Source organism: Macaca nemestrina, chromosome 2 (assembly GCF_043159975.1).
Source record: "Macaca nemestrina isolate mMacNem1 chromosome 2, mMacNem.hap1, whole genome shotgun sequence".
NCBI classification, from domain to species: Eukaryota; Metazoa; Chordata; class Mammalia; order Primates; family Cercopithecidae; genus Macaca; species Macaca nemestrina.
In genome coordinates this window covers 133,584,711-133,610,116 of record NC_092126.1, presented here as the reverse complement: position 1 = coordinate 133,610,116, position 25,406 = coordinate 133,584,711, and the positions used below count along the sequence as shown (strand labels likewise).

Sequence of the window (25,406 nt, the reverse complement as noted above, 5' to 3'; positions counted from 1 at the left end):
TATGGTGTTATGAGCCTACTGTAATAGGACTACCTCAGAGTGAATATTTAAAAAAAAAAAAAAAAAAAGGGTACCGAAAAATAACAATTATAGAAAACATTTTCCAAAAGCCCAAAACTCTAGGCATGTATGAAAGAGAAGATGATTTTATAGCTACATCCAAGAGCTCGACATAACCCACTATACTGAGCTGTGAGCTATGTGTTTGTCTGAAATCCTTTTCCTTGCTTTTCAGAATAACATTTGGAAATCTTTTATCACTACAACAATGTTTTAATGCTCTAGTAGGTTTTGAAAGGCATGTCATTTTAATATAAGCAGGTCATTTTAATATAATAGAAAATAAACCACAAACCAATTAAACTATAATTTCTTTTAAAGGTCTTGTGCCAAGCTGAACAATTTAGAGTGGCAAAACTCAACAAATAAATGGCACTTAAAGTCTTAGCTTACAGTTAAGGTCCAGTGAAACTTTATTTGGTTTGGAGTACGAAGCATCAGTCCTGCTATGTGTCACAATTTTCAACAGACTCCTAAATTCCCCATCACGAACATTAGATATACAATGTCATTTGAGAGATTTTGTTTTATTTTGTTTTGTTTTAACAGAGCATGAGTAACAACATAAATATTGATATAAAGACTGGGAAAACATTGCTATTTTAAGAAACAGACTACACCTACATGCCGACTGCTCAGTTGTTGTATGAGAAAAGCAGGATTCTTTAGTAAATTAGTGCTCATCTGTGTACACTAATTTAGATAATTGTTTTACATCACTTTCCAAATTGCAACGTAATTCCATGTTTACATGTTTGCTTCCTTGCCCAGACTGGAAACTCCTTGAAGACAGGAATCAAATTTTCTGGAAAGGTGAATAGGGCATAGATCTCAAGAACTCACTGAGGAGTTCCTGGTGTGGAGAGGTGAAAAGATGCTCAAACAGCTATCATGTACCAGGAGAGGAAAAAAGAGCTATGGGGTACAAAGAAGGGACCAGTTTATTACACCCAGGGGTACTGGGAGATGAATCACACCATAGATGACACTGGAACTAGACCTTAAAATATAAGTAAGATTTCACCCCGACAGGGAAAGGCATTTCAGGCTGATCAGACCACACAAGCAAAACAGAAGGCATGAGAATAAAAAGACCATTCCTGGAAGACAGATGTTCAATGATGCTAAAGCCTAGGCTGGGATTGGAGGTGGGGGACATGCACACTATGTACAAACAGAGAGGAGGCTATCTAAATTCTACATGTGATTATGTCACCTTTACCTTTTATACACGGGGACTTAGTGTGAGCACTTCCAGAATCTAAAAGCGTTCATGAAGACTGATTTTTAAATGTCCTGATTAAGGACAAATTTATAACAATTTTAATTTTTGAATTAGTGCTATCAAATGATATAAATTTGTGATTTACCACTATCAAATTATATAAATACATATTCACACTTACATAGGGTTTGTCTATAATACAGTACAACTGATTTCAAAAGACACACACAAAAATCTATCACATTACTCTATATGGGTGCATTGAGAAATATGTCTCAATCGCTCTTCAATCAAAGTAAATATTAATAAATTTCCCTGTCTCCTGAAGGGGCTCATTGAAATTTGGCTCAAGCTTTAATCCTAAAAATGTTCAGAGGAAAAGACAACGCAATTGTAAACAATGTGGCTTTAGTATGTTATCTAAAGATTTATTTATTGAAAATGGTTTTTATATTTAACATTCAAAAACAACAGCTTTTGTGAACAGGCAAAACAAAACGTAAGAATTACGTAATACCAAAGCTAGTCACTGTTTTTGGAGAAAATTATTTCAATTGATGAATATCATCATTCACTATTTTTTAGCTGTTGTATAATACAGACATTGTTTCTACAAAATAAAAAGAAAAATAATAATAGTAATAGGAATAATAATAATATGGTAGTAGCTAATGATTTTAGCATGATCACTACCTGCCAGGAAAGAAGCCAGAGACTTTACTAACAAGGTCACATCTAAAATTCCTATAAATTTCTAAAAGTACATATTTCTAGCCCTATTTTTAATAAAAAGAAGACATATACAATATCTTTTGACTAAGAATGTAGGCTAGTTGATGGCAGAGCCAGGATTCCAATTTCTGGGTCACAACCTTCCAAGCCTATGGCTGCAACCACTTATAATATGCTGCTCTTTCTAAATAATGTTAGACTGTTTCTCTTTTTAAAAATGAGTTTGGCTGAATTCTGTTTGGAAAATAAAGATCAAGAGGGAAAGAGAGGAACAAAGAGAGAGGTAAAGGGGAAAGAGAGAAAGAAAGGGAAGAGGAGGAAAAGAGAGGGTGAAGAGGAAAAGAGATGGAAGCAGAAAAGCGGGGGGAAAATCAACTAAACCAATAACCTTCATTTTCTGGGGGCTCCTGTAACACTCTCTACTTCTCATTCTTCACACTTCATACTCTTTTCCCTGGTCTAGCTCTGCGATAGACTGTAAGCTCCATGGGGGCAGGAACTATGTCTGTCTTGATCACAGCTGTACTTCTCTGGGGCCAGTAGAGAACCAGCACATTGTGGGCATTCCATAAATAAAATACAGCAATATATTTTCTTTTTCTCCATGGCTTGAATATTTCACTTTTCATGTTGTCCTGTTCTATACATGGGCTCAAAAGAAAAGTGCCAACACCTAAGACTGTAAGGATAGAATAGTTTTGTTACACTGTACCTGCACATTTGCAATCACAAATTATTTATGTCTATGTAGCACTGTTTTGCTGTTGCCATTAGTATGGGCCTCCTAAGTAAGGACACTGGAGTTCCATGGTTCTGTCCTTGTTATTCACCCATCTCTGACTGGATGCTAGGCAAACCTGAAACAAAGAGTAGGGATCTTCTGCCTTCTTTTAACTTTGTAATATGTAATTCTCTGTGAGACAATTTGAGGATAATGCTAAAATCAGAAATTTCACCAGTCTCAACATTCCACAGAGGTCACAGCTCACTTTAATCTTTTCTTTTAACCAAAACATTTATAATAAGCCCAATTAAGAATGGTTTTCAATAGGACTATTGCCCCACTTCATACTGTTAATCAAGAAATGATAAGTTTCAATCTGTAAACATTTGCTCCACGTTCAGATTTGTAAAACTGCATATTTATTTCATAAATAAATTTACCTAAGCAGTTTAAATGTGTATCATGTATTTGGCCCTTCAATGCTAACTTTGTCATTTGTTTTGCTTGAGCTTCATCAAACACCTGTTTTGCACTGACACCCTTATAAAAAATTTTTTCTGTTTTTTTTTTCTTCCTTTGCTGTTCTATTCCTCCCCCCCTTTTCTCTTCTCTCCCAAGTCCTTTGCTTTGGGGGCTAAAACAACAATTTTTACCTTTATTCTAAAATCCCCCCTTCTCTCCGTGGTCAGGAGGAGATTTTTTTTTTTCTTTGTGTTAAAATTATTCACAATCCACAGAATGAAGGGTGAGCACAAAATAAACTCCAGCTCACAGGACGGGGGAAAAAAAGTGTTGTTTGAAGAGCAGGGCTTTGGAAAGTTCGCTGAGCTCAGGACAAAATAAACAGAACTGGAACTAACTTGAGAGCAAGAATATTCTGAGCGAGAAGCCAAGCGGGTAGCTAGAGCAAAACAGAACGTCCTGAACATCCATTCTGTTTTCATTTCAGGAATTAAGAACACCTTAGACTTCACTAATTGTTTTGATCTGAGTAGTCCATTTGGAGTTTTAGTAAACCCAGAAAAAACCTGGAACAACTTTGATGAAACGTAAAAATGCAAATAGTTTACTTAATGTTTAAAAGAAAAAACGAGGAGTGGGTGGGAGGAAGGAAGGAAGAGAGAGAGGAGAAAGAAAGAGGAGAGAGTACCTTTGAAAGTTTTTAAAAATCGGTAAAATGTAATTTGTTCTGAATATTTTTGACACGAGTCACCCTATAATTGCCATTTCTGCAAGGTGTCTCAATTACGAGAGTACAACGTGGCGGTCTAAATGCCTATACATTTGTCTGAAGAAGGAAAAAAAAGCCACAACATTGTCTATTCAGTGTCAAAAAGCCTTTTCTTTAACTACAGAGGGCTTGGACAGAACTCAGGAAATACTTCAGCTGGAAAAGAAATGTTAAAAGCTACCCTTCAAGCTATTGGAAAACCTATTATCAAATGTTAAAACCTTTTAAAAAAAAATCCATGAGTGTCCCCAGCATGATGACATATCTTTGTTTAGCAAAGGTTGATCATCATTGATAACCAAAGACAAAATAACAATGGATGCAATCTAACTGCTAATTAGAAATCACGAGGCTTAAATTAAGAAACTCAGGGAGAACAGGTATCTGATTACGTATGTTCTCTCAATGCCGGCACCACATTTACTTACAGAAAATGCAATAGATGTTTCTCTTTATCACATCTCTAAGTCATAATGTCAGCACTTTAGATTCTGCTAGCTGTCACTGTGTATAAGAACCTAAAAAGAAAAAAAATAAAAACCCAGTATAACTTTCCTTCAGAAGAAAACACTGTGTGGAAAAATATACATAGTGTATATGCATATGCAGACAACCTTTCACTATTTCTCTCGGTTCATAGAACATAATGAGAATTAATTAGCACATTCCTAAATCATTAGCCCCAATTTCCTCTCTAATGTGTGCATCTACGCATAACTGAAGATTTTGTAAAGAAAGGAGACAGAAACCAGAAAGCTGGGGTCAGAGGCAGATGCACAGATGCACGTATAAATGGATGCACTGTGATTGTACCTCTTTGTGATGCATAATTACAAATGATTTTAATTCAACCCCTTCACTATGAGCTATCCCTTTTTTTCCCTGTTCTAAATACGATACCTACAAGATCCCAAATTCATTTCTTACAGATTTTAAAGATTTAAAAATTTATCCAAAATGCCACATGTCAGTCAAAAAAGAAAGTGATTGGCTTTTAAAATTATAATTTAAAGCACATTGACTAGGGTATGTTTTCATTAAAATTTAACCCCATTTTAAGCTCAGACGTCTAGGGCTTTTGGGAACATACTGAAAATTTGGGTTTTTACCTCCACATCCTTCTTCGAAACAAGAGCTACAAAATAAAAAGCTCTGAATGGCAATAGACAGTTTCCCATGTTAATATAAGACGATGTCTTTCAATATACACCTCAATACAGTATTGCTCATACTCATTTGAGATACATAGAAATACACAGAAAAATCAAGAGTCTATCACTGCCACTGTAAATGTTTAAAAATTAAATCTAACAAGTAAGCTTTAAGTAATAAATATATGGAAACCTTATTTTTCTTAATGGAATCAATTTATATACCCTAAGGGGACTTTTTTTTTTTTTAGCAACCTTTTTCTACTATGAATAATCATTCTTACATCATGGTAATATTCCATTAAAACATAAATTATTTTAGAAGAGTAAGATATTTGGCAAAGCAGCCCCTAAACATAACAATACCTTAAAACAAAATGATAGATTGTTCAAAACAGTTTATTTTTTCTTCATGCCAGCTTAAAACAAATTACTTTTTGGTGACTACACAAATCTATACATGTGATAAAATGGAAAAGAACTATACAAAACAATAGAGTGCATCTAAAAACTAATGAAATCCCCATATGATCTGTAGTCTAGTGAATAGTATTTTGTCAAAGTCAATTTCCCACTTTTGATATGTACTATGGTTATATAAAACATTAACATTGGAGGAAGCTGGGTGAAGGGCATACTATAACTCTTATTACAACCTCTTATGAGCCTACAATTACTTCAAAATAAAATATTTTTTTAAAGAATTACTTCTGTATGATTTTTATAAGTCTGAATTCCCAGACATTGTGTTGGATTTTCGCACTCCAAGGAATGGAATAGATTCTCACTAAAATTCAGATCTATAACTTATAGAGATTTCTGAAGGGTTCAAAAATACATCCTTCAATTGACTCAGATCAGAAGGAAGTCTGATATAAGCATTATCTTCAAAGTCCTTATCAAGACCATATTTCTAATCTTCTTACAATTTATCTGCCCTAATCTCTGTACCTTCCCACAGCTCCAGGCAGAAATGTCTCCATATCTCACAGCAGTAAAGTTTAGTTGTCAAGAGCCTATATTCAAACTGCTGCTCTGAAATTACCTACATGACCTTGGTCAAGTTGCTCCCTCTCAGAGCTCACTTTGCTCATCTGTGAAATGGGGATAATTATAGTATCCCCTGCATAGGGTCATCATGAGGACTGAGTGAGCTCATGAGTGTAAAGCCCTAAACACAATGTCAGGCATCTGGCAAGCACTATGTGAGTATCCAGAACCACACACGGCTTCTGGTAAATGCTTGTCTCTCCTCTTGTTAACTGTGTGATCTAACCTCTCTACAAGCTTCAGTTCCCTTGTCTGTAAAAGAGAATAATTGATGCAGTGTCTCTACTTGGTAAGTGTCCAGCACTGGACTGTTTCATGAGTGTTGCTCTTTTCACATTACAAATATTTGTTACAGCCCTCTGTTTTGCTGCACTATGAGATCATAAAAGGTAGAAGTCAGGTATTATTCCATCTTTCTGTCTCTTGGCCAGTGCAGGCACAAAGTAGTTGCTCCATAAGCATTTGTGAAATTGTCATTTTTAAAAAGCTACTGATTGAAAAGTGAAATATTAAAATAAGCCATTTGAACCACATCACAAAGGATCATAGGAATGAAAATGACATTACACTTTTGACACTTTTGTTGACCCAAATTTTTCTTTTTAGATGATGGTACTTTTAGGTTTTCAGATACTGAATTTGTAAAAGTAACCCTCCAGGGAAGTGAGCTCTGGGTTCCTAATCACAGTAGGCATCCCCCCAAAATCTTGAAAACCTAAGGACTAGAGCAACTAAGTAGGTGCAAGTTATGCCCACGAGAGATACCACAAATCAATGGGATGCCTCACCTGTCTTAATTAACATATTCCAACGTGCTTTGGGTTAAATAAATACTCTTGAACATTTAACAAATGCTCACAGTAATAACTTCTACTGCTACAGTTCTCTATCACACCATTTATTCCCATGTTCCTTCTTCAGCATTATAAAGGGACCTCTCCATAATCCTGAAGTCATTTAGAAGACTGGGATATTGTATTCAGGACATAGTTGGTTTTCTGTCAGAAGTACTTACTGACTGTGACTTGAGAAATCCTCATACAGATAAATCTAACACCACAATAATTCAATATTTTTTCTCCAAAACAAAACCATTAGCATTTTATTAGAAGAAATATTTCATCCCTCTCTCTCTATCTCTCTCTTTAAACATGCCACAGATGTAGCACTCCGTGTGGGTTGTTAGAAAGTCAAAGAATATAATTTCTTGATTAATTGCCATACACAGGATCCAAGTTATGTACAATTTTGGTAGTTAACCCCACCACCTCCCATAAGCGGTTACTGTTAAATCTTCCAAATAAGCACATTTATGATAAATCACTTGGAGCTGTTTAAGTGGATCAGGTCTTAAGTTATTCCTTGGGATAGATCATGTCATTTTCAATGTGCATGAACTACAGGAGAGAAATTCCACTGTAAACCTCTGCCGGGGTATCTTGGTTTCCCTTGCAGGCTTCAGGGAGTCTCAGTCAATATTTCTTATCTTATTTTTAAATATCTTGTGGTCTCAGAAATGGTTGGTGATTCAGAAATTACATCAGGAGTCTAAAGATAGACTACGGGCTTATGACTTCAATAAATGCAGCGGTTCTATAACAGGAAAAGAAAATGCCTGTTGGTTTTAAGACTATTAGGAATCAAAAGAGTTATTCTTAGTTTGGCCATTTAGAGTCTATCTCTCCAAAAGCAAGTTACCTTCTCTTCTCAACCATCCATCTACTTAACTGGGTGCATGAATATAAATCACAAGGCCTCCTAGATATTTATATAGTGCTGAATTCAGAGATATGGATACCTTTTTATAGACTCTACCCCCACCACCACAAATTGTTTTGTGCAACAGTTTCCATGTTGGTTATTTTTTAAATGGAGTAACTGATTTGACTTGGAAATGACAGTAGCACAAGCAGGGGAAAAAAAACAGGTCTCCCAGGTACATGGTAGATGCTCCTTTATGTCACCCTACCTCAATGAGTTATTCACCCCACATTTCTATAAGGCAACCTCTGGCATGAAAATTCTTTGCAGGTGACCTTGGAGGAGTTATGCTCCTCCTGTTCCAGTACAGGCACAGCTGTAGCTCATCTTATTTCAAACAGGATTAGTCCACCAATGCATAAATGACAAGAAACTACCTCCTCTTGCCTTCATGACCAATTCAGACTCTCAGACATCTTCCCCGTTTCCCTGAAAGTTTATCTTCTTTTACACTGGAAATGTGTTTCCATAAAAGTGAATGTATTCGGGTTTTATCCAGACAACCCTCCCTTCTTTAGTTCCAAGTGGGGGCGAGGTGGAGGGGATACAAGAATTCTGGTACAAATGACAGTCAATGAATCATTGAATTTCTATTAAGAAAAAAACCAATACCTATTGTTACCCTTTTTTTGAATCTCACACCCATCTAATTATGGGTTAATATATTTTCACTTAAAATTTTAAAATTAAATTTTTTGAATACACCTTTAGATTCATATTACTTAAATGTCCCATAGTAAACATGAACCACTTTTGCAGTTCAAAGTATTCTTTTAAAATAAATCCGATACAATTCTATGTATCTTTTTCTTTTTTTAAAATAGAAAATACCGTAAGGAAATCTCTCTGATACCTGTGCCAAGTTTTGTTTGCCTTGGGTTTTTTGTTTGTTTATTTGTTTGTTCAGTTCTGGTTTTGCTTTTTAAGTTTCCCTGACCCTTCTAGATGGTCTTATTATTAGATTAGAATTCATTCAATAATTGACTACTAAAAAGTGTTTTCCTGAATATATAGACTGAGAATGAAGGGGGAAAAACATGAAGAAAAATGTCCTCTAAGTTTTCCTACACATATCCTATAATTTTCCAGTTGGCTTAGCCACTGAACATATTTAAATAACCAACCAACATATTTATTTAACATTCGGCAGATGGACATGATAGGAACATCATGATTTTCAGATGTACTTTTATAACTGCAAGGTTTTCTTCGTGCCAGGATCACAACAGGTTCTTAAGGTAAAGCCGCCCCTACCTGCTGTTTCTTCAATGTTGGAGCAACTCTCAACCTAAACATGTCCACTCAGATTAATTTAAATCCCTGACATTAAAGTGGAAATCAAATCATTCTCTTCAATCTATTTTTTACCAGCAGCATAAAAGAGACTATTTTACATGTTAATAGTAATCTGATGTGGTTGTATAAATCTGATATAAATATGATACTCTGTTTGGAAATGATGCTAATTTAGTTTAAAATGGAGATTACATTTCAACTTGTAAAAGAGCAGGATGGAATATTAGCATTCATGGCTGTTATATAATTTCCCTTTACACTACACAAGTGTTACTCAAAATCTTTTCTGAGCCTCTTTGTCCAAAGATTTCCCATTCTTCCTATAAGAAAAAGGACTTCTCTATTTAACTATAAGTTAAACAGGTGGTACAGACCCTTGAAAAAAGATTAACAACAACATTATAAATGCATTTTTGAAGAAACATTTAAAGTTACAATGTAATAAACTGAACAGAATGTCATAAGAATGTCAAACTGGGCACTGTAAAAATAAATGTTATTCCCAAGGAAAATAAAAAGTCTGCATATTTATGTAACATTCAGCAGATGGACGTGATATTAATATAGGGTTTTCAGTTGTACTTTTATAGCTACTAGATTTTCTTGCCTAACTTGGCAACCCGAGGCACCATTTGAGTTTTGGATTTGGACAATACTGCAACAGATGTCCAGACCAATAAAATAAATTCCTTAAGGGCTATGCTTAATTTGTGTAATTGATCAATTTTGGTTACATAGGCCTCAGCTCACCAGCATGTAACTGCCTTCCACAAAAGCTTTGCAGTTGGGATTTCGTTCCATATGTTACAAGAGTTTATGGACTCTCTTTGATAACGCTGCAGATAGAAATGGGCCTGCGGTGACACCTGTTGGCAACCAGCGGCGAAAAATAACAGGGGATGGAGTGGGCGGTTCTGGGGCAGGGTTTCTGCACCTTGGTGCCATTAACATGTGGGGCCAATTCTTTATTGTCTGTGTTGTGGGGGTGGCTGTGCTGTGCACTGTAGGAGGTTTAGCAGGATCCCTGGCTTCTACCCACGAGATGCAAATAGCATCCTCCCCCAGATGTGACAACCAAAAATGTCTCTAGACGGTACCATATGTCCCACAGAGGACAACAGCCCCCCAGGGAGAACTCTTGCAGTAGAGTGGATGCTTCTGAAAGAGCCACACATTGGAATGGCTTAAGATTTCTCACATTTTTTTCTAAAAAAAGAAACAAAACACAAAGCACTTTTCTTTCTTTCTTGCCTTGAAGTCTCTCAATCTAATAATAGTTTTACGGACAACTCATGAAAACTTTGGTCCAACAGACTGTATCTGTAATAGGTGTGCTAGAGCCCCATCCTCGTCACTGCACGCAGGCGGATGGTAATTAAGACATGGATTTCGAAGCCAAACTCTAAATGTTCATCACTCACCTATTAAACTTGCCAGAGTTGCTATGTTAATTATCTCCCCGTATCCTTGATTTAGCATAATACGGCCTGCAGCCTGTGACAGAAATTAAAGGAAAGACCAGTGACCTCTTTTGTGATTGTGCTAATAACTACATGATAATAAATTAGTTTTCAATTTTCAGAAGACTTTACATGGCAAAAAAAAAAAAAAATGGAACAAGTGCATGATACACAAACTTGATAAAAGATGGCTGATCAGCACCAACTTTGAGTCTTCTTCTTTAAATTAGTTTCCAACCAATGTAAACAGCACATCTGAAATCAAACTGCAGTATTATTTTTCTGGCTCAGTACATTACACTGCATTAAAGATAATAATAATGAGAAGATTATGTCAGTCTGCATTTTACGTTAGATGTTGTAGCAATAAAATCCTATTTATATAACTTTTTCAGGGGTAGATAAAACTTTGACATACACACTGTACACACGCCATGCATACACACACCACACACAAAAGATTTTTCCAGTAAGACATATTGACTTGAAGAATTCCGACTAATATCAGAAAAAAAAATATGTGAAGTAAAATGACTCATCCAATAGCAAAGACGCGCCATGACTTCTTGGCATGTTTTGTGCCTTCCTTACATCTGCTCCTGCCTCTAACAGCTTTCTTCCCTTGGCTGGCAAAACCCAAATAAGAATGTACAGGAAGCATGGCCCCACTCTGATGTACAATAATATTTAGCTAATTAGAAGAGTCCTCCAGCTCATTATGCTAGGCAGTAGGAAGGAAGAAACTACATGAAAGCATGACACTTGCTAAGCCCTAGGATGGTGTCAAAGCTGAACTGGCATCACTTTCTCTCATTTCTTTATAGACTTGGTCGGATTGCAATTTCATTCCTTGAAAATCAGTTTTGACTTTGAGAGAGAAGGATCCCTTGAACACTGCACCATCTTCTGGCCAAACGCTTAACTACAAGTGCTTAATTAAAGTGTAAAGTCCCAGATTTCTGAGAATAACTGCCAAATTAGTACGTACTTGGTATATTTCATTATTCCTATTTTAAGACAGCACAATAGACAGAAACACAGGGCATTTTCCTTCTGATTAAATGACAAGGCACTGGAACTCTGTTTTAATACAGCTCTGTGCTTCATTCACGGTCTCAAATAATTTTTTATCCCACAGGTATTTGTGGAAAGCCATGTATAGATTTGGCACTTAGAATTGGACGCACAGAAGGGTAAGACACGGTTCCAGCCCTCTGAGAGCTTACAACCTAGTCATATAATTATGAAATGTAAAGTGGATGTATTCTGAATAGCCCGGACAAGAAGTGAAATAGGAATTAGAAGGTGAGATCTGAGGACTGACCTTGTAGGAAAAGATTTATTGTAGACAGTGGGCCTTAAATTATGATGAAGAATGATGATGCTGATGCTAATGATGCTTAAGATATGCCAGGCACTGTGCTAAGCCCTTTACAAATATTGCCTTAATTAAACAGCTGAATTTTGCTGATGGGTAATCCAGCAAGGGAGTGTAAAAGGTTAAGACGCAAGCTCCAGTTACCTGGACTCCATAACTCATGCTCTGAACCACCCTGCTGTACTGTCTCCTGTGATAAGGATTTGATTCACAGAAAGGGGTTTCTGGGGAAAGAAATAAAGTCAGCAAAGATGGAGACAGGGATATGCAGTGGCAGCTCTAGAATTTCTCTGTAGGAGGGACTTGAGATGGAAATCTGTTTGCGGAGAAGGGCTGCTCAAAGATGTAATACTTTGCAGCTATGTTTGCAGAGGAGGCACACAGATCCTACCTAAAGGAAGAGAAGCTGATGGGGATCTCAAGAAAGACTAGCCTCCCAGGACACCTAGGGCTGCTGCCACTGGGAATATGTGCTGCATCTTCAAGCAAGAGCAAGGAAACCAATGGGGGTGGAGAGCTAAGTGGTTCAGAAGGCATCACAGGAAGTGGGATTTGAAAAGCAGGCTGGAAAAAGACCAAAATATTCACAAAGTTGCAGGTGGGTCTAAAGATATATTTGGTGTAGAATAATGAACCTATTCAAATATTATACAAAAGTTAATCTGTTCTCAATATGCAGGATTGAGGGAAAAGGTACAAAGCAGTGAGATAAAAGGCTCTAGCATTAATCACGATATTCGTCAAGAGAAAGAAAGAGACCAATATGAGAAGCATTGCAAAGAAAGTCAATGGGGGGTTGGTGACAGAAGGAAGAGGGTCCCTGCAGACAAAGCAGGAGACAAAGAACTTCCCAAGTGCTTCAGTTTTGTAGTGAAGGGCAGAAGGGACACCAAGTGATGAAGTCAAATTTTCAAAAATAAAGGAAGATGTAAAATTTTAGAATACTGTATTTCTGAAGACGTGGGCTACCCAAAATAGAATGTCCAATATGCAACTGATGCCAGTACTAACAGCTCACTTTGGACTGAGGTCACGGCTGCAGTACAGATGTGGAAGTCATTTACACCAAACTCAGAGATGAATACACAAGGATGATTAACTTTCAGAGGAGGCAAGAAATGGCAGAGCGAAACAGATAGCCAGGCCTGAATGTTTTGTGACATTCTCCTTTGGAAAGGAGTGATGTGAGAAGCCAGAGAATGGGCAGAGAGGAGGCATTAGAGGGAGCATAAAAGTCACAATGACAGAAGAACAGTGCAATATCAAAAAGATTATGGTTATTGGTGATCGCTACAGAAAGATCATGAAGAGCATCTCAAAATGTTTGTGTCTGACAAATATGCACTGAGCATCCACTATGTGCCTGACACTGTGCTGGGACCTGAGGATAGAACAGTGAGCAAACCAGAGTCTGCCCTCAGTGAACTTACATTATAAGGAGGACAGGATAAACAATGAGCAAATTAATATGTTAAATCGAACCACAAGAAATTGCCAGTATTTGTCTGCTTTTGACCTACAAAATGTGCATTCTCATGTGGCTCTACCTAATATAATGTCAGGTGGTGGCAGATGTTGTGAAGAAAATAAAACAGGGCAAGGAGAAAGAGCATGCCATGGGGAGAGGGGCCTTCTTAGACAGTGGGGTCAGGAGTGGCCTCCTTAACATGCTGATATTATTATTTGTACGGGCATGAATGAAGTGTGGAAACAGGCCATGCCGGTGTCTCAGCACCACGGGCAGAGGAAACAGTGGTACACAGACTGTGGGGTTGCAATGTGCTTAGAGAGAAGAAAAAGTCAATGGATTTGGCTACTGGATGGTCAATGGGGAGGGTTTGCCTGTAGAATGGTGAAGACTAAGGCCAGGGATCAAAAATACTGCAGAGAGCGAAGGGGAGTCTGAGGGTTCCAAAGACATAAGTATAAGCAGCTGGTTTGTTCACACATAGAATCATTTGTTCATTCAACAAAATGAATGAGTCAAAGGAAAAAGGATCTTGGGAGATGGCAGAATTAAGTGAAGATGTTGCAAGTGACAAGAGACCTGTGCATATCTGCAGCAGAAGAAAACCCTGAGAGGGTAACCACAGATGCTGAAGGCATAAGGCAACGTGAGGAGACACAAGGGAAATGAATGTGGCCGTGTGTAGATGCAGAGGGAGCTAGCCTCTGATACAGTCATAATCTAACCCAGGCGTTGCAAACTCAAATTTTAGGCAGGTAAAACAAATGCGGGAGGTGGGCTGGCCAGGTGACATTTAACAGGGCATGGTGGGGATTGAGGCAACCTGGAGACATCATGCCCTATGGAAAGTGGGCAGCCAAGCCTCAGCTGAGGCTTTGGCCATGCAGAAACGAGAATCCAGAATTGCCAGATGTTCTGATATTTCAAGACAAGCAAAAAAGATGGTTTTTTATACGCAGTCTCTCGATGTGTATGCTGTTACAAATCTTAAAGATTTTTTAAACATTATGCAGGCCAAACAAAACACATCTGTAGTCCAGATGGGGCCCACAGGTTGCCAATTTAGGACCTCTGACTTAGAACAAAGATGTTAGCATGGTCCCTAGACTCGGTCATGGCTCTGAGCTCCTGACTCACAGTTGCATTCACCTGCTAGGCAGTCCCAACTGGAGGTCCTGTCAGTATCTCAACCACAACACACGCAAACCCAAATTCATTTTTCTTCCCCAAATCCCTCTTTCTGTCTTGTCTATTATTCATGAATGGCAGCACCACTGCCAAAGCCATCACCTTTGGAATGGCCTTCCCTCTCCTCCTGTAGTCAGGATATATATCCTTTTATGCATGAATGTCTGCATCTTGACATACGTCCTTTTTCCTCCATTTCCACTGTCATCATCTCCAGTTTAAGCTCTCATGACTTCCAATCTAAAATATCCAGATAATTTTCCACTGCCACTCACTCCCTCTTCCTCTCATCTTTTCTCCACTACTTAAGTACAGACTTCCACTGACCTACATCCATGACCCTTTACCGTATGGCCTTTCTAACCCATTATTCCCTTTCATATGTACATATTCTAAACTTTGCTAATATGGACCGCTCAGATTCCCAAACTCAGCCCAAGTTTTCTATGTCTAGATCGGGATACTGAAACACTATTGACATGTTGGGCCAGATAATTCTTTGCTGTGGGGACTGTCCTGTGCATTGTGGAGTGTTTAACAGCATCCCTGGCCTCTGCCCACCAGATGCCAGTAGCATCTCCCCCCAAGTTGTGCCAGCAAATAGGAGGTGATGGAAATAATAAGCCATCATAATATTTTCCCCAGGATGACCTTCAAGTTAATTTGAAGTCTAAGTATCTATCAATAGATAGCAGAAAAGTTTGTTCAGAAATGGTGGAATGGCAGAGGAAAATAAAGATCGGTTCCTGACTAAAAGTTATTCTATATGAATTATAGTGCCTATGACCACAGTTAGTGCATCTTTTGACTTTTTCATATTTATTAGAGAAAATAGCACTTCCCCTGGGAGGTTTTGCCCCCCAGACTCTCCTGCTGGTCAAGTTCCCCTTCTCCAAGCTCTCACAGCACAGACTTTATAATAATTCCTTTTCTAACTGTTGGTTTCCCTCTGGGCTACACACTCCATAAGGGAATGTATTTTGTCCTTGTCACAGCCATGTCCCTAGCAACTAGCACAGTGCCTGGCATAAAGTGGGCACTCACTATTCCAGCAATAAGTAAGTCTTGCACTAACAGAGTGATTCTCCTGCATCTGCATCTAATTCTCAACAAATCTCAATTTTCTTCTTCCTTTAAGACATAGCTCAAGATCACCAATCTCCCTGAAGAGTCCCTAATACCAACTGACAAAGGTCTTTCTTTTTTCATACATTACACAGCACTTCATAGATTCTTGTTACTCATGATTCCCGGATATCAGATCTTTATCACCAATAACACTCAGGATCTTCAAGACAGTGTGTCTTCTTCAACTTTTTATTATTACCCTTAACAGTGAACATTTAGTACGTGATTCTAAATATTTGTAGGACAATGAATAAATGCTGGTGTCATTCAGTAAAACAGCTGGAAAGTCCTCCACAACCAACTGAACTTACCGACTGGGGTGGTTAATTTTATGTGTCAAGTTGACTGGGGTAAGGGATGCTCGGATAGCTGGTAAAACATTATTTCTGGTGTGTCTGTGAGGGTGCTTCCAGATGAGATTAGCATTTGAATCAGTAAACTTGATAAAGAACATTGTCCTCACCAAGGTGGACAGACTCATCCGATCCATTGAGAGCCTGAATAGAACAAAAGGATAAGTTTGCTGTCTCTTGGTAAGCCACTGTATTTATCTTATCCCACTCTCAAACACCAGTACTCCTGATTTTTGGGTGTTTGAACTCAGATTGGGACTTACATCATTGGTTCCCCATGGTTCTCTGTCTTTGGGGATTGGGCTAGAACTATACTATCAGCTTTCCTGGGCCTTCGTCTTCAGATGGCGGGTCATGGGAATTCTCAACTCCCATCATTGTGTAAGCCAGCCTCTCATATCAATCTCTTTCTATGCATCTATATATTCCATTGGTTCCTTCTCTCTGAATAACCCTGGCTACTACAGGAACTAAATTTTGAATTTATGATTTCTATCTAAAATGCTTACCTAATGTTCTCATCCTCTGATTTAAAATTAAATTTCTATTGATTTAGGTTGAATTATTTATTTTATAATAAACATGTCACTTTACAAATAACACATAAAAAACTCTTCTAGCCAGCACACACTTCTATCATCCTACAAGTCTGTGGCCTGGTAGAACAAGTCCCTTGTTAGAAAAAATAGAGACCAGATATAGCCCAGGCTCTGGAACTAACTTCTTGTGAACTTAAACAGATCAACTAGCCTCCCTGATTTCCTCAACCTATAAAATGGATATATTAATACCTTCCTGTTGGCAAGAGTAGTGATAGTTCCTATAGGCTTAGGGCTTGGGATCCTACAGACTACATACAAATCTATCTTCCTCTTCATAGTAGCTGTGTGCCCTTAGTCAATTATTTAATCTCTCTGACTTGAGGTCTTATACTGTAAAATTATAATAGAACCTATCTATTTGAGACTCATACGATGGTATATACAGTAAGTAGCAAGTGATCAATTGAAGGCCCCCGATTATAGAAGAACAAACAAGACAATGTAATTATAAAAGAACTTTGGACAAGAATAGTTCCTGGGACTGACCCATTTTATAACTGCAATTATCTGCAAGTTAAATGAGAATGGTATCAATTGCCCAATATCCATTACAAGCAAAATTCGTACTTCTCAGTACTGTGGCTACAAAGTCAGCACAGGGTTTTTATGGACTGAGACTAGAACTGGGTCCAGGACATACACTATACTTCAAAGTGTATAAACCTGAAATTTTCCCCATAGCTTCATGAAACCCCTTTGAATTTTTAGAGGACCTTTTTGTTAGATCTGGTGATTCTGTCTGGAATATCCAAATCTGTTCTGAATCAGCTGGAACTTTTACCGCACCCAAACTAAGGCAAACTTTTAACTGCAGGTTCAAAGTAAAGTCAAGCAGAAATGCAGCTTTATGCTAAGGAGGTCAGTGCCCATTCTAATTCATGATGGCAGGATCCTTTTGCATTCAGCAAACTGGATTGCGAGAATTGTTTACCTCTCTCTCTTGCAACCCCTGTGTGATGCAAGCCTCAACTGGCTACATTTATATATGTGTATCTGGTTCTTCCTCATCAACTTTCTTGAGGCTGAATGAAGTTCAATTAAATTCACAGTTTAGATGGCATTCTTCTCAGAAGGAGAAAAAAAATGAAGAGATATTTTGACTAATTCAGATCCCAAAACCTTTTTTGTTAATAGGTATATTTCATTCATCAACAAATACTTATTTTCAACTGAAATATCAAATAGATGTCTCAAGTTTCCCTTTCTCTTTGGCTCTGAGGACCTGGATTTTGTTTGACCTTGAACAGGATTTTCCTCTCAAATTTCCCATCAATAAAGCTGAGAAAATGACAGTGTTTGCCCACTGCATGGGGGAATTGTAAAACTTAATTAATTGAAATCTTGGATGAAATGTGTTAGCAACACCAACATTCTGCATTACTTCCTGACCTGTATATGAATGAGTGTTAGTTTAAAAAGACAAATTCCCCAATTTATAGCATGATTGTAGAGTGGAATTTTACACACACACACACACACACACTCATCCATATACATATGTATATGCATATGTATAGCTTGGCATTTATACGAATGTGTGATTTCAGCAGCAAATCAGCCAAAGGAAAAATTAGCTACAGTTTTTTCCAAGGGAAATAATTTTCTGTTCATGTTCTGTTATTTTCAAAAGATTCTAATGCTGTTATTTCAAAACTAAATGTCCTCAAACAAGGCAAAGACAATTCTTCATTGAATTATGCTTGCAGATGCCAAATTTTCAGTGTTGTGTTAGTCCCACGAGAATAATCCAAAATTCAAAAAATGTATATGGAAACATTCTTTTAAAACGAATTAAAAATACTGTACCCTTTTAGGATCTGGTAACTTTCAAAAGAAGATAAATAAACATTCAAAAGCAGAGAGGGAAGGGGGTAAGATAGAAAAGAAGGGCATATTTAAAGAATATCATTTTTAACCCCTTTTTAACCCCCTCTCCCCAATAAAAAAAATTATCCGTAAAATTTATTTTGCATTCTGACTTGACTAAAATTGGGCAAGGTCATGTTGTGACAAAGTAACAGAAAAGAAGTGCTCTGAATGTAATTTAGTAGGAGTATTAAGAAACTATTTCTTTTTCTCTTTGTACAGTCTCTTTGGATAACTATCACATCCATACATTCCTGCCTGACTTCTTTGGGACACAAATAGATTAGATATTTCTTACAGATAAATGTTTTCTCTGGATGCAGCTATTTTCATAGCTGATTAGTTGACTAAATGCCGTCGTATTTTTAAACTAGTTCATTTATATAGATTAGACTTTTTTCAATATAGCACTACTTAACTTTGGCATCAAAATATGGCCTCCTGTCATAGGAAAAATATATGCAACTGATAAAGTCTGAACACTGCCTAATAGTGGGAAGAGTATCTGGACTAGGGCTGTTTATCTTGTAGCAAGAGTGAGAATCTTTTGTTAATTTAAATGACACTGTATTTTAACATGTAATAAGAAGTGCTAGATGTGAAATATAAACATTTTTATAGATATACTATGAATTTTAATATTACTTAACTTTACTTTGTTAAATCACTTTCCACCTCGATAGTGTATTTCCAAGAAAAGCTTTAGTGAAGAGAGAGAGAGATAGAGAGAAACAATATGTAAAACATTAAATGGGTCATGAAAATTGGAGAAGGGGACAGGTTGTTTCTAAATAACTACGTACAAAAAGAAAACAAAAATAGAAAACCTGAAAGGTAGCCAAATGGTTGATGAACAGATACAGTTCTTAAGAAGCTCGTAAGTCTTTCCTTCAGTTGCTGAAATCCTCTTACTCATCCTTTTCATTTATTTATGAAAAGACTTATTGTCTGTTTTGTTTACCAACAGATCCTTGATATAGACACATAGTGCCTGACACATAGTATGTGCTCAGTAAATCTTTGTTGAATAAAGGAGCAAAGGAAGGCCAGCTGGGCAATCACATGGTGATGGCTATCAAATTTGAGATTAGTAAAAATCAAAAGGAATCCCAAGGAGCCCTCTGTCTCTAACTTTGAGGTATAGCAAGAAGGAGAAGAATGGGAAAGAAAAACAGGTGTCAAGATTAATCTATAAATGGGGCTCTGGCTCAGTCTGCAGCAATCCTGGAAAGAAAACAGAAATTGCCCAAAGGATCACTGAAATATTGCTCTCTTCTTTCACAAGAGTGAGACATCACTTTTAGCAAGAAAGGAGTGGGGTAGAAGTCGTGGGAAGAAGGAAGGGGCTTCATCAATATCTCTGAGTAAGTGAAAGACTGTTTGTGAGCTAGGTATTGGCTAGGCACTAAGATGGCACATTACAATTGTCCTCAAAGATCTCAAAGTCCAAAGAGGAAGAAACAAATAGGATGGTTCAGATCCTGACAGAAAAGGAAGGAGAAATAGGTAAGAAGGTGACAATAATTGAAAGGGAAATTAATCTCTCCTTTGTCCAGCACACAACACCACATTATTTAGAATTTATTCAAAATTCCACATGCCTTAGAAAAGACACAATGGGTCACAAAAGATAAGTTCGATGGAAAGCCTCTGAAATGCATGTCGATAAATTTCAGGACTTTTATATAAGGAGAGAATATCAAATTCTTCTGGAAGGATGAAAGCTCAGGGGAAATAAGATTGGAGGTTTAAAAATGCACAAAGTAAATGGGATGAACATGCACTTGTTCAAAAAGTTCATGAATTGTGGAATAAGGGACAGCTCTCATAGCCTTAGAGTGGTACATTTATGATAAACTTTTAAAAATACTACAACCAAATATAGTACAGATTAAAAATATAAATAGATTGGGATGTGTATAGACAAATTCATGGATCAGAGACAACTCTAGTAGCTTGAAGTCAAATCTGGCCTGTGGCCATGGTTTTTTAAAACTCTTTATTATGGAAACTTCAAACATATACAAATTTAAATATGTATATATTCCTCCATCATCCAGCTTCGATAATTATCAACCTATTGGCCAGCCTTGTTTGTTTCATTTATATCTTCTTCTTCACCCCAACCCTTGGATCATTTTGAAGCATATCTCAAATACTGCATCAGTCATTTGTTAAGATTTCAGTTAATATTTCTAAAATATAAGGACATTTCAAGAAACATAACTACAGTTTCAAGATCACACCAAAATTTAACAATAATTCCTTGACATCATCAAATAGCATTTCAAATTTCTGTAATTGATATGCATGGTGTTTTTAAAAATTAGAAATTTTATGCTACATTTGAAAATTAAGATATTTCAGCCAGAAGTCTACATTTCTGACTTCTCCTGAAAAATTAAAAAGACCTGGCAACTCTAGGTACGCATGTCTAAATAGCAACATTGAGCAGGGATGAAGTAGCTACTTCCCTGTTGAGATTAGTCCTGAAATTTTTCGAGCTGACCACAGTCCTCATCACTCCGTGTTGTCCTGCCCACTGCCCACTCCACCAGTCAACATTGCCCGCCTGACTCTTGGACAGAACTGAGTTTGCAATGCTGAATCTAAGCTAACAGGAATTTTGGATGAGGGAAACTCACCTTTAAATTTGGGGGTTAATGTTATACATGGTGACCATGGTCACAGTTTAGCCTGCTAGACTTGAGTAAGTCACAGATAGAAAAGAAAGTCACAACCCTAAAGACACATGGTCAGATTTGAAGGTCAAGCCAAGGACTGAACAAGAGAGGATGCAAAGTCAACAGACACAGGATCGAAGAGGAGGAATGGAGGCGTTATGAGGTACAGATTTCTTTGATTAGTTCAGGAATTATTTGGAGAACCAAATTATGTGCTGGGCTCTCTTCTTTGTTTTGCATTCCAAGATCCAGAGATGGGTATTACTGCTTTTAAAGGAGTTATGCCAAGTTCAACACTACATAAAGCCTTCCCTTCCTCCCCATTCACTTGTCAGTTTTGAAATGTGAGAATGCGAGTACAGTAGGTTAAATTAAAAGTGTAGTCACTGGGGCAAGATATTAATGCTCTTAAAATTAAAACTAAAATTAAAATCTAAAGCAAGATTTCTTACACTCACCTATATCTATATGTTGACTACTTTGCAGATATGCTGGAATGCTCCATACTCAATGTAAGAAAATTAAATGGTAAGTGTTTGCCAACCAGATGTTATCCAAAAGGAAAAGAGTTTAATTTTAAGGCTGCAGGAAGAGAAAGTGTACAATTTGCTTGTTATGCACACAGTAAATTAAAAATCAAAAAAAGGGCAATGAGTGTGAAATATTATTTACTTCTCAGAGTATTTTTGTGCATTCTGGTATTAATGGATAATAATAATCACTGTACGTTATCCAAGACATACCTAGACTGAGAAATTAAATTCCCAACATGTGGGTATATCCACCCGCCGATGCACATGCTAAATTCCCATCAGTGTTAATAGTTACAGAGGAAATGCACCAATGAAAAAAAGAAAGACTCCCAGATATTTAGTATAATGGGAAACCTGGAAGGGTCTGTTTCCCTGGGAATTAAGTGAACTAATTCCATTAAAATTTTTCAAAATATATATGCATCCAGGACAGAAAAACTGAGTGCATAAAATATTTCATAGACAATGTCTCACAAAATTGGCACATGTCAGTCTCCTTGCGTGTTGAAAACCTGAAAGTGGCTTGGGACTCTATGTGGGAGCTCAGTAAAGGAAATGAGTCACCCATCTGAGACCTCACCACTGCTCACATCTTTAACAGGGAAATGCCTTGCCTTTCTGATCTCTTTTCTATGTGTTAGGTCAAATCCCCCATTGACGAGTCTTCATGATCACAGTGATATGCACACAAGCCCCGAGGACAAACACAGCTCAGAGCCATGCCTACATGTAATGCATGGAAAAGGCTACAGGCTCCCTATCAGGGAGCAGTGGTTAATGTAATTCAAGAGTCAAGAAGCTGCAGCTCTAGTGCAACTTCTGCTATTTAACCACCCAAATGACTTTGATCTAGACCTCAGCATTTCTCCCTGTAGAAAAAAAAAAAGGTAATAATCCCTATCTATCTATTTCCCAGGATCTGAATGCTCCAAAAGGATGATAAGCATATGTGAAGGGAACGGCAAATTCCAAAGCACTATACAACTGCAAGGACCATGAGTGACAGCCCTGTATGCTCTGCTTTTCAGAGCACTGACTGGCTTATTATGCATTTTTTGTCTTTTGATTTTTTTATTTAATGTACAAGAAACACAAGTCAAGATACATAAAGTAGAACAAGAGAGGCAGAAAGAAAAGGGGACATCATACATGTTCTTTCCACCTTGAAATAATACCCATTAACATTGGAATACATATATATCAATCTAAGCCAGTGCTTCTCAAATAGGGCAATTTTGTCCCTACATTCCCCTAATCTCCAACTCCTAGGTGACACTGGCAATTTCTGGAGGCATTTTTGGTTGTTCACAGGTGCTACACATCCTACAATAAACAGAACACCCCCGACAATGACGAATTATTCATCCCAACATGTCAATCATGCCAAGACTGAGAAACCTTGATTTAAACATACATGCAAATATGCATATGTAACATAACATTAATGCCAGAATTCCACTTATGGCATTCCCAAAATCTCACATTTGACCAATTTTTGCTACTATTGTAGTAGCATACATGCAGTGCACAAATGAAATTTAATACTGAAATTATAAAGTGCTTCTTCACATATATCTAGTGGACAATGTGTTACTCTCCCATTTTTTTTTCTCTGACTGCAGAAAGCTGGTGAGGTAACAGGGGAGAGAAGAAATGGGGTGGCTTTTGCTCAAGGAGGTTGGGAGTGCCCCTTTGTCATTTACTCCTGAAAAATATATTTTTTGACACTGCAATGGGGTCACACTGATATTAGACTGGCTACATACAGTATGTGAGAGACTGTGATTATTATGGGGACATGGTTAAAGTGGGAATATTCTTGTGGGTAATACTTTATTTTTGCTTTTTTGTGAATAAGTAGTTATAGAGTTAAGAAAACAAATAGGTTATATATTTTAAATTCTCTCTTTTTATTATTTATTTATTTATTTATTTTTGAGACAGGTTCTCGCTGTATTGCCCAGGTTGGCATGCACTGGTGCAATCACAGCTCACTGCAGCCTCAAACTCTAGGGTTCAAATGATCCTCTCACCTCAGCCTCCTGAGTAGCTGGGACTATAGGCACATGCCACCATGCCTGGTTACTTTTTAATTTTTTCTAAAGACAGGGTCTCTCCACGTTGCCCAGACTAGTCTTGAACTCCTGGGCTCAAGTGATTTTCCTGCCTCAGCCTTCCAAAGTGCTGGGATTAAATGCATGAGCCACTGCACCAGACTGAATTATCTTTAATAAAATTAAATATTACTTTTTACGAAGCTAAGAAATTAAATGCCAAAACTCCACCAACATAAATTTAATAATTAAGTTAATAGAAATGGAAAGAGATCTAATGATAAAGACATTCTACAATTTTTAAACCTAAATATTGTACAAAAAGATGCTAGTTATATAAAATCATAACCAAAATCAGAACTACCACCTTATTTTCACTTAAAATAAATAGATCACATCTTTGTGTGTCCATAAATATAATGCTAAACAACCCTTTTAACAGCACAGAAATATTTCATTGTATGGATGTTCATAATTTATTTATCAATCCCCTATTCTATTAGGTTGGTGCAAAAGTAATTGTGGTTTTGGCCATTAGAAGTAATTTTTGCCAGTGGAAGTAATGGCAAAAACTGCAATTACTTTTTGCACCAACCTAATAAATATTTACACATGATTTTCAATCTTTCATTAAAATAAACAATGCTACTCTGAACATCTTCACTGTTAAATCCTTATGTACATCTTGAAGATCTTGAAGTACGTTGTTTAATCGGTAGAAATTAAATTAGAAGTGTAGAATTCATATTATCAAGTTGTCCTCCAAAAGGTTTTCTTGAAAAGCAAAATTCAAGTTTGCCTTTATACTTCCCATTTTACCTTCTCTAACAATCTGCTTTATGCTTTTTTTTTTTTTTTTTTTGAGATGGAGTATCACTCTGTGGCCCAGGCTGGAGTGCAGTGGTGCAATCTCGGCCCACTCCAACCTCCATCTCCCGGGTTCAAGCAATTCTCCTGCCTCAGCCTCCCAAGTAACTGGGATTACAGGTATATGCTACCACACCTGGCCAATTTTTGTATTTTTAGTAGAGATGGGGTTTCGCCAGGTTGGCCAGGTTGGTCTTGAACTCCTGACCTCAAGTGACCTGCTGGCCTCAGCCTCCCAAAGTGTTGAGATTATAGGTGTGAGCCACTACACCCAGTCAGTCTGCCTCTATTCCTGAAAATAGCACCCACTGCAGTGCCTGGTGAGCATGACTTCTTCCAGGGACATGGATTATTCTGTGCCTTAGCCTCTCCAAACTGCCAAAATTCAAGTAACTTCTAGGTTTTGAGTCAACCAACTGATCACTGATGACTGAATTATCATTTAGGTAAAAGTTCACCAAGACAGATCCATAGCAAATCTGATTCAGCCATGAGGGGAATCCTAATTAGCAGTCCGTCATTCCTTTAAACTAACCTTTAACTTCATCTAATTGCCTATGTGTCAATTCAATTAACATATGTAATTAATTTTTTA

General features: G+C 37.3%; 1 long non-coding RNA gene across 1 annotated transcript in view; it reads right to left on the bottom strand.

Moving 5' to 3' along the window:
- LOC105479572 (uncharacterized) overlaps nt 1-25,406 on the bottom strand; it is a 381,347-nt gene that overhangs the window by 313,956 nt on the left and 41,985 nt on the right. The window contains exon 4 of the long non-coding RNA XR_011620186.1: nt 4,401-4,490. This is a non-coding gene — a long non-coding RNA (uncharacterized lncRNA). The remainder of the gene's footprint in view (nt 1-4,400; nt 4,491-25,406) is intronic.